The sequence below is a fragment of the Nicotiana attenuata genome, unplaced genomic scaffold (assembly GCF_001879085.1).
Source record: "Nicotiana attenuata strain UT unplaced genomic scaffold, NIATTr2, whole genome shotgun sequence".
Taxonomy (NCBI): Eukaryota; Viridiplantae; Streptophyta; class Magnoliopsida; order Solanales; family Solanaceae; genus Nicotiana; species Nicotiana attenuata.
Window position 1 is genome coordinate 210,438 of NW_017670775.1, and position 13,120 is coordinate 223,557.

The following is a 13,120-nucleotide window of genomic DNA, read 5'->3' on the forward strand; positions in this document are numbered from 1 at the left end:
ACATAGTGAGGGTCATGATGAAATACAAATAAGGAAGTATCTGCACGACTATTATGAAAATCATAAGACAAAAGAAAGGAGCTAAGTCGAGACCTATAAACCTTGAGGTTGAGACATATAAACCTCTTCATTGAGAAAACCATGTAAAAAGATATTTTTAACATCTAACTGCCTAAGACTCCAACCGCGAGATATTACTAAATAAATCACTAGACGGATAGTAGAGGGACGAATAACTGGACTAAAATTTTCACTAAAGTTAATGACTTTTTGTTGATTATAACCCTTTGCGACCAAACGAGCCTTACAACGTTCAAGAGACCCATCAACCTTTTGTTTGGCTCGACAAACCCATTTATTTCCAATTACGTTCATATGTGGATGGTAGGGTACAAGAGTCCAGGTTTGATTTTTAAAAAGGGCACTGAATCCTCTACCATTGCGTCATGCCATTTAGGATCTTTAATTGCAGAGGAAAAATAAGTGGGTTCAATAGGACTAGACTCTAGTTGAGAGAAAAGAAGACCATATTTGGGATTTAGTTTTTGAGTACCTACCATACTTCTCGTAATCATGGAATGAGAAAAGGAAGGTAAAGATGAAGTAGATGAATTAGATGGTTGAGAAAATATAGTGGTTGAATTGGGATCAGTCGTATCATATCAGTGGAAGATTGAGGCATAGAGGAAGCAGTTGGAGAATTTGAAAAGGAGAAAGGATGAGTATCTACGCCCATAACTGGGGCAGAAAAAATAAGGGAAGATGAAGGGGTGACTGAAGGAATATCTTTCGAGGCACAACCCAATGGAAAGACTTGCTCTACAAATCTAACACTACGACTAGTATAAACTCTTTTTGTAGTTACATGCATGCACTTGTAACCTTTGTGGTTAGGACTATAACCAAGAAAAATACACGCAGCAGATGAAGAAGCTAATTTGTGACAACGATAAGCCTGAAGATTAGGATAACACAAATACAAAAGGACGAAAAAAAGAGTAGTTAGGAGGGGTATGAAAAACCAACTCATATGGTGACTTATTATGTAATGTAAGAGATGGTAATCGATTAATGAGAAAGGCAACAATAGAAAACGCCTCAACCCAAAGACTATGAGGAGCTTTAGTATGAAAAAGCATCGTGCGTCCTATTTCACTAATGTGTCTGTGTTTTTGTTCAAGCACTCTATTTTGTTGGGGTGTATGAGGGCACGATGTCTGGAAATGAATACCATGAGTTGAAAGAAGGTTAAGAAACTTGGTCTGGAAATGAATACCATGAGTAGAAAGAAGGTTAAGAAACTTGGTATTAATGTACTCACAGCCACCATCAGAGCAGTTTTGATGGTAGTAGAAAATTGTTTTCAACTAAAGATTTGAATTTTTGAAAACAATCAAAAACTTCATGTTTAAAGCACAATGGATAAAATCATATAAAACGTGAAAAATCATCCACAAAATTACATAATAATGATACTAACAGAAAAAAAAAAAAAAAAAAAAAGGAGAGCTCCATACATCGGAATGAATTAAATCTAAATAATAGTTTGATTTAAAGTGACTAACAAGAAATGGCAAAGTAGCATGTTTTGAAACTAGGCAAGAAGGACAATAATATTGCCTTTTATTATTTCTACTAAAGGAAATAAATTTACTAGAAAGCAAGAAATTTAGAACAACAACTCCAGGATGACCAAGTCGGGAAAGCCAAGTATCAATTGATTCACGAGATGCGAAGAGAGCGGATGAGAATGCGATACTGGAAAAGGACGGACTGAACTTTGATGAAGAAGCCACCAGGGGATAAATAGGAGTATCACTGAGGCATGTGAGAAGTAATCTACCAGTCTTCAAATCCTTAGCAAAGAAACCCCAAGAGTGAAGCTCAATAAAACAATCATTATCTTTAGTAAAAAATTTAAGAGATAGAAGATTCTTATGCAAGGATGGAACATGTAAAATAAAGTTTAAACGAGATGTTCGATTAGGAGAAACAATTATTGAACAACCAGTAGGAGAGACAAGAATAGTACTACCATCGCCAAGAAAAATAGAGTGAGAATTACAAGGTATAGAGGGTGACTTTATCTTACCCTGATCATAAGTCATGTGGGAGCTAGCTCCACTGTCCAGATACCAAGCCTGGCTTGGTGAATCTTGAAGGGAAAAACCTGCAAATTGTCGTGAAAAATCTGAAGATGTATATGAATAATTGCGACGATGAGGGCAATCCAACGCCACGTGACCAAAATTTTGACAGATTTGACATTGTGTCTAGAGCTTGTGTGGGATTAGGATAAACAAAGGAAGGGATAACAGAGGTTTGAGAGTGTGGAGGTCCAAGTAATCCACGACCACATGCTGGACAAGACATGAAAGACTGAGAACCTGTAGAATTACTAACTGGTGCACTATATCCTCGACCAAAATTAGAGAACCTACCACCTCGACCACGATTCTACCAACGACCACCATTACGTCCCACGCGACCTGATCGTCCATTACCACGAGAAAAGGATGTAATGACTGGAGAAACTTCAGCTTTTGGTATATTGGTTGTAACAAGAGCCGTTGATGATGAGGAAGTTGGGATATCATAAAGATGTTCAAGACGTGTTTCTTGTGTTAGAAGTCGTCTCCAAAGTTCTGAAAAAAGATGGAGGGGGTATTTGATTAGAAGCCATGATGATGAAGGATTCATATGATGGTGGCAACCCATTCAAGGCATAAAGCAGAAGCTCGGAATCAGTTAGAACACGATCAATAACTTGAAGATAATCAGCGAACTCCTTTATTTTACGCATATAGATAATCACCCCTTTTGAGAGATTGAAGCTGGTACTTCTAATGATAAATCATGTCATATCGCTAGAAAATAGTTAAATGGGTCAGCACTTAGAATTAAGCTTACGTTACCTTCAAAAATAATTATAACCGATTGACCAATACCGACTCTACTAAATTTAGGTGATTTGTTGAAATAGGAGCTGACTAGTTCTTAATTACTACTCCCTTTGGTGACTTTAAGTGATATTTTGCCCCTTTTCTTGTGGTTCACAATATTTGATTTTTTAAATATTAAGAAGGAATTAACTTTTTCTTCCCAAAGTTGCCCTTGGAGTAAAGAGCCTATGATTAGTTTGTTATATATACAATGAGCAAATTAAGATTAATGTGGTTAATTTTATTGTGAATTAATGCTAAAAGGTGAATTTCTTAATATCTGTGAAAAGAGCCAAAAAATCACTTAAAGTGGACTGGAGGGAGTACTTCCTCCGTTCACTTTTAGCTATCCATTTTTAATTTTGTACTCCATTTAACAAAAAATAAATGAAGTATGTATTTTATAATTTTACCCATAATAATTGCATTTTTAAAAGTCTTGGAAAATGATTTGAGGAATAAGTAGTTAATGACAAGTGTAAAACAGGAAATAAAGATTGTTTTTCTCTTAATGAGCAAGTTAAAGGTGATGTATTTTTAGTATAGTGAACAAGTAAAAGTGAACAGAGACAGTATAAACTTAGAGATAATATTAATTAATAATGGCATGTCGCAACTAAACATTATTAAGATTCAAGAGAACGATGAACGTGGCATCATTAACAATTAATTTATTATCATTCAAGGAAACAAGACATTTCCAATATAATAAGTAACAAGTAACTAGTAGAAGTCATCATGTAGTATTCACAATGTCGTGGATAACCAAAAGTCCACAAATATCTATCTAAATGGATTAGGACGAGTTTATTTATCCACTCACAACGGTTCCAATGTTTGGTACTAAGGGTGATAAGTTATGCGTCTTTGTTTTTGATGATTTGACAAATTTCATGACAGAATCAGATAGAAAACCTGCTACAATTGGTTCTTTAGCATTCAGAGCAACAAGTCAGATATCTGGTTCAATTCTCAATGAAATCAGATAAGGAAACAACATAGGGAACAGATAGGGATCAATTTCTCCGGACACAGTACAAGTCAACTTTACAACTGTTGAAGTGTGCAGTGTACTGGACACATCATTGCATCATCTTTGATGATCTCACACACACATATTATCAACATGAGGCAAGGGATTTGATTTACTAACACTTGCAAATCCAAAAATCATATTCTCTCAAGTGCTAGCCACCACTTCTCTCAAAAACAAAGTTGTGGCAACCTCAAGGACCAGATCTAGAGATTGAAGTTACTTTAAGTCCTTAGGTTTGTTGAGTCTTTGTTATTTTGTTCTTCATGTGTAATCCTACATTACTTTGAAGAAGTGTCTTTTTAGGACAGATTTAAACCAATGTTTGGTTTAGTTTCTTGACTAGAGTTAGTCAAGGTTTGTTGCTTTGTAATAGAGTTATTGCAAAGGGCTTACAATAGAGTAATTATAAGGGATGAGGAATTAAGAGTTTAATTCCTAGATTGCAATATGTTGTAATCTGAAGTTTGCTTGGTTTAGTGGAGTTGAAATCCTACTAGGGTAGTACGTGATTTTTAATCCCTTGAACAAGGAGTTTTCCATGTAAATATCGCGTGTTCTTTATTTACTACCGATTTACTATGGGAACAAATACAGAACCTGGTTCCTTATACTGTTTGGTTTTACAATCTGTTGCTTACAGTGGAAACTGATAGAGAACCTGGTTCTCTATACAGTTTTGTGGACTCTTAGTTTCTATCAATTGGTATAAGAGCAAGTTCATTCTATAAGGCTAACACCTAGAAAGGATCAACACGGCTGCTCTACCAAGCTTTGAAGAAGGACAATCAACCTACAGATCACCAAGATTCAATGACCAATACTATGGCTGGTGGAAGACGAGGATGCATGATTTTATCATGGCAGAAGATTCAGAGCTCTGGGACTTTATCTGTGATGGACCCTTCATCCCCATAAAGACCATTAGCAAGGGAACCTGTACAGTTCCAAAGACACGGAAGGAATATAAAGATACTGATCGAAAGGCCATCGAGAAAAACTTCAGGACAAAGAAGATCCTCGTTTGTGGCATAGGACCAGAAGAGTACAACCGCATCTCAGCCTGTTAATCTGCCAAGGAGATCTGGGAGGCTCTCCAAACTGCACATAAGGGAACCACTAAAGTCAATCAGTCAAAAATCGACATGCTTACCACTAAATATGAACTCTTCAAGATAAAGGAGGATGAGTTTATTCAGGACATGTATACTCGCTTTACTTCTATCATCAATGAACTTCACTCTCTTGGAGAAATTATCCCAAGGAACAAACTGGTAAGAAAAATACTCGGTGTGTTACCTGGTTCCTGGGAGAGCAAAGTTAATGCTATCACAGAAGCCAAGGATTTGCAAAAGTTAACCACTAATGAACTCATTGGAAATCTGAAAACCTATGAGATGAAAAAGAAGAAGGATCTTGAACGAAGTGAACCCAAAAAGGAGAAGAACCTGGTCCTCAAGGCGGACAACAGTGACTCAAGTGGTGATGATGCTGACATGGCCTATCTTACTCGGAGATTCCAGAAAATGGTTCGTAGAAATGGAGGAATCCCCAAGAAAGGAAGCTCTAGCAGAAATACCAAAGGGTATGACTGCTGTCACAAGTGCGGAAAGCCAGGACATTTCATTAAAGAGTGCCCTCTTCACAAGTAGGACCACAACAAACACAACGCGGACAAGGGTGTTTAGAGGAAACCGGTCCCCGACAGGAAGTTCAAGAGAAGAGACGTTGTTGATAATGTTGTGAAGCAAGCTCTGGCTACTTGGGGAGATTCATCTAGTGAATCTGAGGGAGATGACGAACAAGGACACACCTCCATTATGCCGTTGAAAGCGAAGATGCAGAGTATGACTCCATATTTGCACTAATGGCACTGATGAGGTAAACTTTCTGTATGTTTAAAGAAATTTAAAGTCTTATTCTAAAAGAAGCCGGTATCTTTTGCTAATGTTCTAATTGATGCTTACCACAACCTCATTAATGATAAAAATATTTTAACGAAGGAAATCAGAGAGTTAGAACAAGAAAGAGATGATCTAGTGGTTGTAGTTGTAGATTTGAAAGAAATAGTGGAGGAAATAAAGAAAGAAAATATCCTCTAAAAAAATTTAATGGAAAAATTCATGAACTCTCATAAAGGAAAGGAAGTGGAAAGTGAGGCACACCTTAAGCTTGAAAATGAACTCAAAAATATAAAATTGAGTCTTGTTGTTGAACTTGAAACAAATAGACAACTTCAAGATGATTTAAGCATGGTTAAAAATGATCTAGATAAATCTCTGAAGTGGACCTGATCCCCTGATACAATCACTTCCATGTATAAAAGTAATGGGGAGAACAGGCAAGGTACCGGGTTCCACAAGGAAAAAGTTCCTTATAACCCACATGGCAAGTATGTTATTGTACTTGATAACTGGTTTTGCACTCACTGTGGTATAACTGGTCATTTCAAAGATTCTTATAAAGCAAAGTTTCATTCACAACAAAAAGATAAAGTTTTTGTTGAAAAAATATCTACTGCTAAGGAACCTGATTCTCTAAAAAAAATGTGTGATGCATGCATGGACAAAAAGAAATCTAATTCACCCTTTCCCTCATTACAAGGGACCCAAACTTGTTTGGGTTCCTAAGTTTAATCTTTCTCTTGTGCAGACAATAGTGAAGGAAAGCAGTCAAAAATGGTACGTGGATAGTGGCTGCTTTAATAACATGACTGGAAGAATGGATGATTTCCTTTCACTCAAGGCCCTGCGAGGTGGGAGTGTGTCCTTTGAAAATGGCAAAAAGGGATACATTCTGGGGATGGGAAAGATTCACAAGATAAGGATGATCAAGATGGAGATTATTCAAAGGTCCCTGGAGAGGTTATTGATATGGAAAATGGGAAGGCAAATATAATGAGTCAATTCAAGGAGACCAGTGAAGAAGATGTAGTAGAACCTCCAACTGATTAGGAGGAACCTGGTTCCTCCATCACAGCAACTGAAGCTGATAGAAAAGTTGATGATGTTGTATTAGGCACTCCTGATACAGAGCAAAGAAGTGGCATTCATACTTCCATCGATGCCAATGATGGGTCACGGAGGAACCCGGTCCCTCTCATCCTGAAACCTAGGTGTCTAACTGGAAACACAAGAGCTCACATCCTCTTCAAAATGTAATCACTCCTTGGACTCTGGTATTCAGACTAGATCCAATGCAAGAAACATATTTGCTTTCTCAGCCTTCTTGTCTCAAATTGAGCCAAAAATTATCAAGGAAGTATTGAAAGATGCTGACTGGATTGCTGCTATGTAAGAGGAGCTTCATCAATTTGAGAGGAACAAAGTGTGACACCTGGTTCCTCGGCCTTCAGATAGAACAGTTATTGGAACCAGGTGGGTGTTCAGATATAAGCTTGATGAGTTTGGCAATACTACAAGAAATAAAGTCAGGCTGGTGGTCTAAAGCTATAATCAAGAAGAAGGAATTGATTATGATGAGACTTTTGCTCCAGTTGCAAGAATGGAAGCCATCAGAATTCTCATTGCTATTGCATCTCATATGGAATTCAAATTGTTCCAAATGGATGTTAAGAGTGCATTTCTGAATGGATATCTGAAAGTGGATGTTTTTGTCAAATAACCACCCGGTTTTGAGTGCCATGAACAACCTGAACAAGTCTTCAAGCTCGACAAGGCTCTATATAGATTGAAGCAGGCCCCTCATGCATGGTATGAAATATTGTCCAGGTTCCTTCTGGAGAATGCTTTACTAGAGAAAAAATTGACAACACTCTATTTCTGAATAAACGATGGAGGAACATGCTGATTGTGCAAGTCTATGTTGATGACATCATTTTTGGTGCAATAAATGATTCCCTGTGTGAGGAGTTTGCAAAGCTTATGTGAAACGAGTTTAAGATGAGCATGATGGGGGAACTGAACTTCTTCCTTGGGCTAAAAGTAAAGAAAACCTCCAAGGGAACTATGATAAGTCAACAAAAGTACATTAAGGAGCTTTTGAAAAGATTTGTGATGGAGAGCTAAAAAACCATTAATGCCCCCATTGATACTAACACTCGTCTTGACATGGATGAACCTAGTTTCATTGTAAATGAAACCATGTATCGGGGTATCATTGGATCACTTTTGTACCTAACAGCCAGCTGACCTGACATTGTGTTTAGTGTTAGGTTATGTTGCTAGATTTCAATCAAGTCCTAAAGAATCTCATTTGAAAGCTGCCAAATGAATTCTGAGGTATCTCAAAGGAACACAGGACCTGGTCCTATATTATCCCTCAAGCGATAATTTTGACTTAAATAGGTATGATGTTGATTATGCTGGTTAACTGATAGATAGAAAGATTAAATCTAGAATGGCACATTTTCTAGGGTCATGCTTGATTTTATGGGGTATAAAGAAACAAAACTCTGTAGCCCTCTCTACTACAGAAGTTGAATATGTGGCAGTTGCTTTCTATTGTGCCCAACTACTGTGGATCAAGAAACAACTAGAAAACACAAGTGCTCTCTGATTGTGTACTCTCTGATTGTGTGTTACTTTTGTGTGACAACACAAGTGCTCTTAATATGGCAACGAACCGGGTTCAGCATAAGAGGACAAGCACATTCATGTGCGACATCATTTCCTGAGGGTCAATGTTGAAAAAGGACTCATCTGTATGAAGTTTTGCAAAACAGAGGACAAGGTAGCAGATATCTTCACCAAAGCACTCAGCAGAGATCATTTTGAAAGAAACCGCCTGGAGTTGGGCTTGATTAAGCTAAACTGGGAACCTGGTCCCTCGATGATTGGCTATGAAAGGATGGTAAGGTGAATTGCTAAAAAGTGTTTTCTGGCAACTTCTAACTCAATTCTATACCGCTATAGGTAAACACGTATGGAAACTACAAGACAACAACTGACTAATGACATTGCAAATTTTTGGAAGGATGATGCTCATATTTTCAAAATTGCCAAGGAACCTAGTTCCCATGATTCAAGTTAGTAGTTCCTCTTACAGTCATATGCATTTTGAACTACTAATGTGCCACATCATTAATTGCCTCCGCTTCTTCTCATACCTCTTAAACCGACCCGACTACCCATCCCGTTTTCTCACACCTTATTGTAACTGGTCCCTCTTTTCCTCTAAATACCCCAAACCCTCTTTTTGTGTCTTTCCTCTCTCAAAATCAACCATGTCTTCACCACAATCTGAGTCTCCCAAAGCCACTAAAGACATCCTTGTTGTGTCTCCGTCTCACAAAGCACAACCATCTGGATCAGAGTGTCGATTCCTGATATGGTAGATAGTGTGCATGTGTCTGGTGTTTCTGAAACTCAATGTGCTCAGGGGTTTGATCTGAATATTTCGTCAGCATCAGGTAATGCTCCACCCTCTTCTATTGGTACTACATTAATGGATACTGAGGGTGAGATAGATAGAATTTATTTACCTGTTGGTGCTATGAAAAGTTTAGTTGGAGGTTCTTTGACTAATGATCTTGTTGCTGGGACTCGGGAGGAAGAACGAAGGAATGGGGACTTGGTACCTCAAAATGACCAGGCACCGCTCAGTACTACAGGGAGCCTAGAGAGGGACCTAGTCCCTCTGCGAAGAGGAGTTCTCTACTCCTACTTGGGATGAAACTCTAAACTCTACTAGACAACCCCTGGACAGTGCTGATCGGTACCTCTTTTGCTCACCCTATTATAGTCCCTTTGGAGGTTGTGTATCCAGAGATGAAGTCTGTGTTGAAGGGAGATTCTGGTGATAGTGAGGAGGACCTAGATAATTTGTCTGTAGCCTAGTTTATTTCTGCTAGTAGTGGTGGGACAACCACAAAAGAGTATGTTCCTAAAACGACCCACCACTAGGCAGCAGAAAAAGATTGCTCTTGGCAGTGCATTGAAGGAGAATAAGGAGAAAAAGAAAAGGATAATGCATGTGAAAAGTAGATTCGTTGATGAGGAGGATGTGCCTTCGGCGGATGTTGCAGAGGTTGGGAATGAGGAGACGGCTCGGGAACTTGCTCCTCTTGTCAGGAAAACATCTAAGAAAGCAGTTTCTGTGAAACAAAAGAAGGTTCTATCTGCAAAAGTTGCTGAAGTTGGTTGTGAGCAAGAAGTTCAGAAGGAAAAGACAGTTGAGAAGAAGAACCTTGTTGAGAAGAAGAAGCCTCTCAGAAAGAGGCCAAGTAACAGACCCGGTTCCAACAATGCTCAGGGAGAAGAGCTTGACCGTAAGAAAGCTGAAAATGTGGAGTTACGGAACCAAGTGGAGAATCTGAAAGAGCAGCTAATCAACGATAAAAGGGATGTTAATGCTTGCATGGATAGCCTCCTCAAAGCCCTTGCTTCCTAGTCCTTCCCTTCTCCATCTAGTGTCCCCTATCTTACCCCTTTGCCAGCTCCTATTTAATCTTACCGTGTCTTTTTGTTGTCCTTCCCTTTCGACTGCGGTACTCTAGTTTTATTTGACTTGTGTATGTTTGTAATTATGGTACTACTACAATGTTTCTTCTTTCCCTAACTTAATGAGCATCATCGTCTATTAATGCATGTTATGTTCTTGTGTTCTATTAATAGCTATATTGTTTGCACACAAGTGGCATGAGTTAACTTTGATGGACTTCTTTTTGCATTTACTTGTCTACTCGTTTTTCAATGATGCCAAAAGGGAGAAGTTACATAGGTGTCAACAGGGGGAGGAACATAATTGAATTGATATGTTGTGTTGTGCATGAAAGATAGGTCTGCTTCGCAGGGGGGACGTTGCTCTTAACATGTTGATTATAGGTCTAATCCGTAGGGGAAACATGTAAGGAATCTGGTTCTCAAGGGGAATATCAATTTTGGGTTTGTCATCATCAAAAAGGGAAAAATTGATAAGTTATGATATTTTGTGTTTTGATGATTTGTCAAACGTTCTCGAGGAACCAGATAGGGACCAGATGTGATCAGTACATGCAAGGAATCTGGTTCTCAAAGGGAATATCAATTTTGGGTTTGCCGTCGTCAAAAAGGGGGAAATTGATAAGTTATCTATTTCGTGTTTTGATGATTTGCCAAACGTTCTCGAATAACCAGATAGGGATAAGATGTGATCAGTTCCCTAGGCCGTCGTACAGTGAAATTTGAAAGGGAGGAAACAGGTTCTCAGGGGGAATATGGCTGATTCGTAGGGGGAACAACGTGAAATCTGGTTCTCATAGGAGAATAATTCTAAGTTTGTCATCATCAAAAAGGGGAAAATTGATAATATGCGTCTTTATTTTGATGATTTGACAAACTTCATGAGAGAACCAGATAGGGAACCTGATATAATTATTTCCTTAGCGTTCAGAGCACCTAGTCAGATGTTTGGTTCAATTCTCAATGAAATCAGATAAGGGAACAGCAGAGGGAACAGATAGGGATCAGTTCCTCCGGTCACAGTACAAGTCAACTTTACAGCTGGTAAAGCTGTTGCACTGTACTAGCAACAATACAATAGTACTGTTAAAGCGTGCAGTGTACTGGGCACTTCATTGCATCATATTTGATCACCTCACACACACATATTATCAACATGAGGCAAGGGATTTGATTTACTAACACTTGCAAATCCAAAAATCATATTCTCTCAAGTGCTTGCCACCACCTCTCTCAAGAACAAAGTTGCTGCAACCTCAAAGACCAGATCTAGAGATTGAAGATATCTTAAGTCTTTAGGTTTGTTGAGTCTTTGTTATTTTGTTCTTCATTTGTAATTCTACGCTACTTTCAAGAAGTGTCTATGTAGGACAGATTTAAACTATTGTTTGGTTTAGTTTCTTGACTAGAGTTAGTCAAGGTTTGTTGCTTTGTAATAGAGTTATTGCAAAGGGCTAACAATAGAGTTATTATAAGGGGTGAGGGATTAAGAGTATAACTCCTAGATTGCAATAGGTTGTAATCTGAAGTTTGCTCGGTTTAGTGGAGTTGAAATCCTACTAGGGTAGGTCGTGGTTTTTAATCCCTTGAGCAAGGGGTTTTCCATATAAATATCGCATGTTCTTTATTTACTGCCGATTTACTTTGGGAACAGATAGAGAACCTGGTTCCCTCTGCTATTTGGTTTTACAGTCTGTTGCTTACGGTGAGAACTGATAGAGAACCTGGTTCTCTATACAGTTTGGTGGACTCTTAGTTTCTATCAAATGGTATACGAAGAAAATCGGTAAATCGCACGGAAAAAAAACTCCAATTAATGATTTGATTTGAACTAATTTGGTATTAAAAAAATACGATCATAATTGGTTTTGATTTGGTTTTATTTTTTAAAAAAAAAAGTTAAATCGAAACCAAATCAACCCGATATTATATGTATATAAATTTTAAAAATATTTCATATCTAAAAATATTTATTGTAATATACTTTATAAATATTTCTTAAATTTTTTAATAATTTTTATCTTTTAACTAGGCGTGTATAGGGGGGGTTGGTTTGATTTTTTCATTTACCAAATCAAATCAATTATGCCGCATTTTTAGATTTATATACCAAATCAAACCAACAAAAGTCGAGTTTTTCGATCTCATTTTTTTGAATTTTCTAGTTTAGTTCGATTTTTTCAGATATTTTTCCTGGTAAGGTCTTTATAGCACAGAATATGCAATTAGTGCTTCAAATATTTCGTTTATCCTTATAAGATACAATAATTATAGCTTAATAAGCATTTATTTTCATCGTATGACGATAACGAAAGAGTAAAAAAGAATAACCTTTAACCGGTTGGAGTTGATGGGGTTTAAAGCTAAGTAAACACTATCCCAAAGCAAGAAGCAAAATTTTTGAAATCTGAGTTAGAGACCTTGCATGGTTTCTTGTCAAGTAAATTGAATATTTTTTGTTAGATTAATTTTGATTTTGACTCAATTGAGCACTGATTTTGGGCTATAAAATATACTTAATTTGGACTATATGAAATCTATTGAACCATTCAAAAATTATAAGTATAAACTTAAATATTATGTTAAAATACAAATAGTATTAAAAGTTTAAAATATATTTATAAATTACATTCTAATAACTATTTTTTGTGTTATTTTCTTGGGAAACACTGTATACGGTGGAAATCGGGGCTACCGATTTTGTTCTTCGATGGAGAAAGTGATACCATGTCGGAAGGCCAGGA

At 37.4% G+C, this 13,120-nt stretch overlaps 1 long non-coding RNA gene across 1 annotated transcript; it reads right to left on the reverse strand.

Annotated features, from left to right (window-relative positions):
* Positions 1 to 1,510: 1,510 nt before the first annotated feature.
* Positions 1,511 to 2,948, reverse strand: LOC109243210. The gene is made up of 2 exons (XR_002070512.1): positions 2,093 to 2,948; positions 1,511 to 1,856 (listed from the first exon to the last, which is right to left on the reverse strand). It is a non-coding gene; the product is annotated as an uncharacterized LOC109243210 (long non-coding RNA).
* Between the last annotated feature and the right edge of the window lie 10,172 nt (positions 2,949 to 13,120).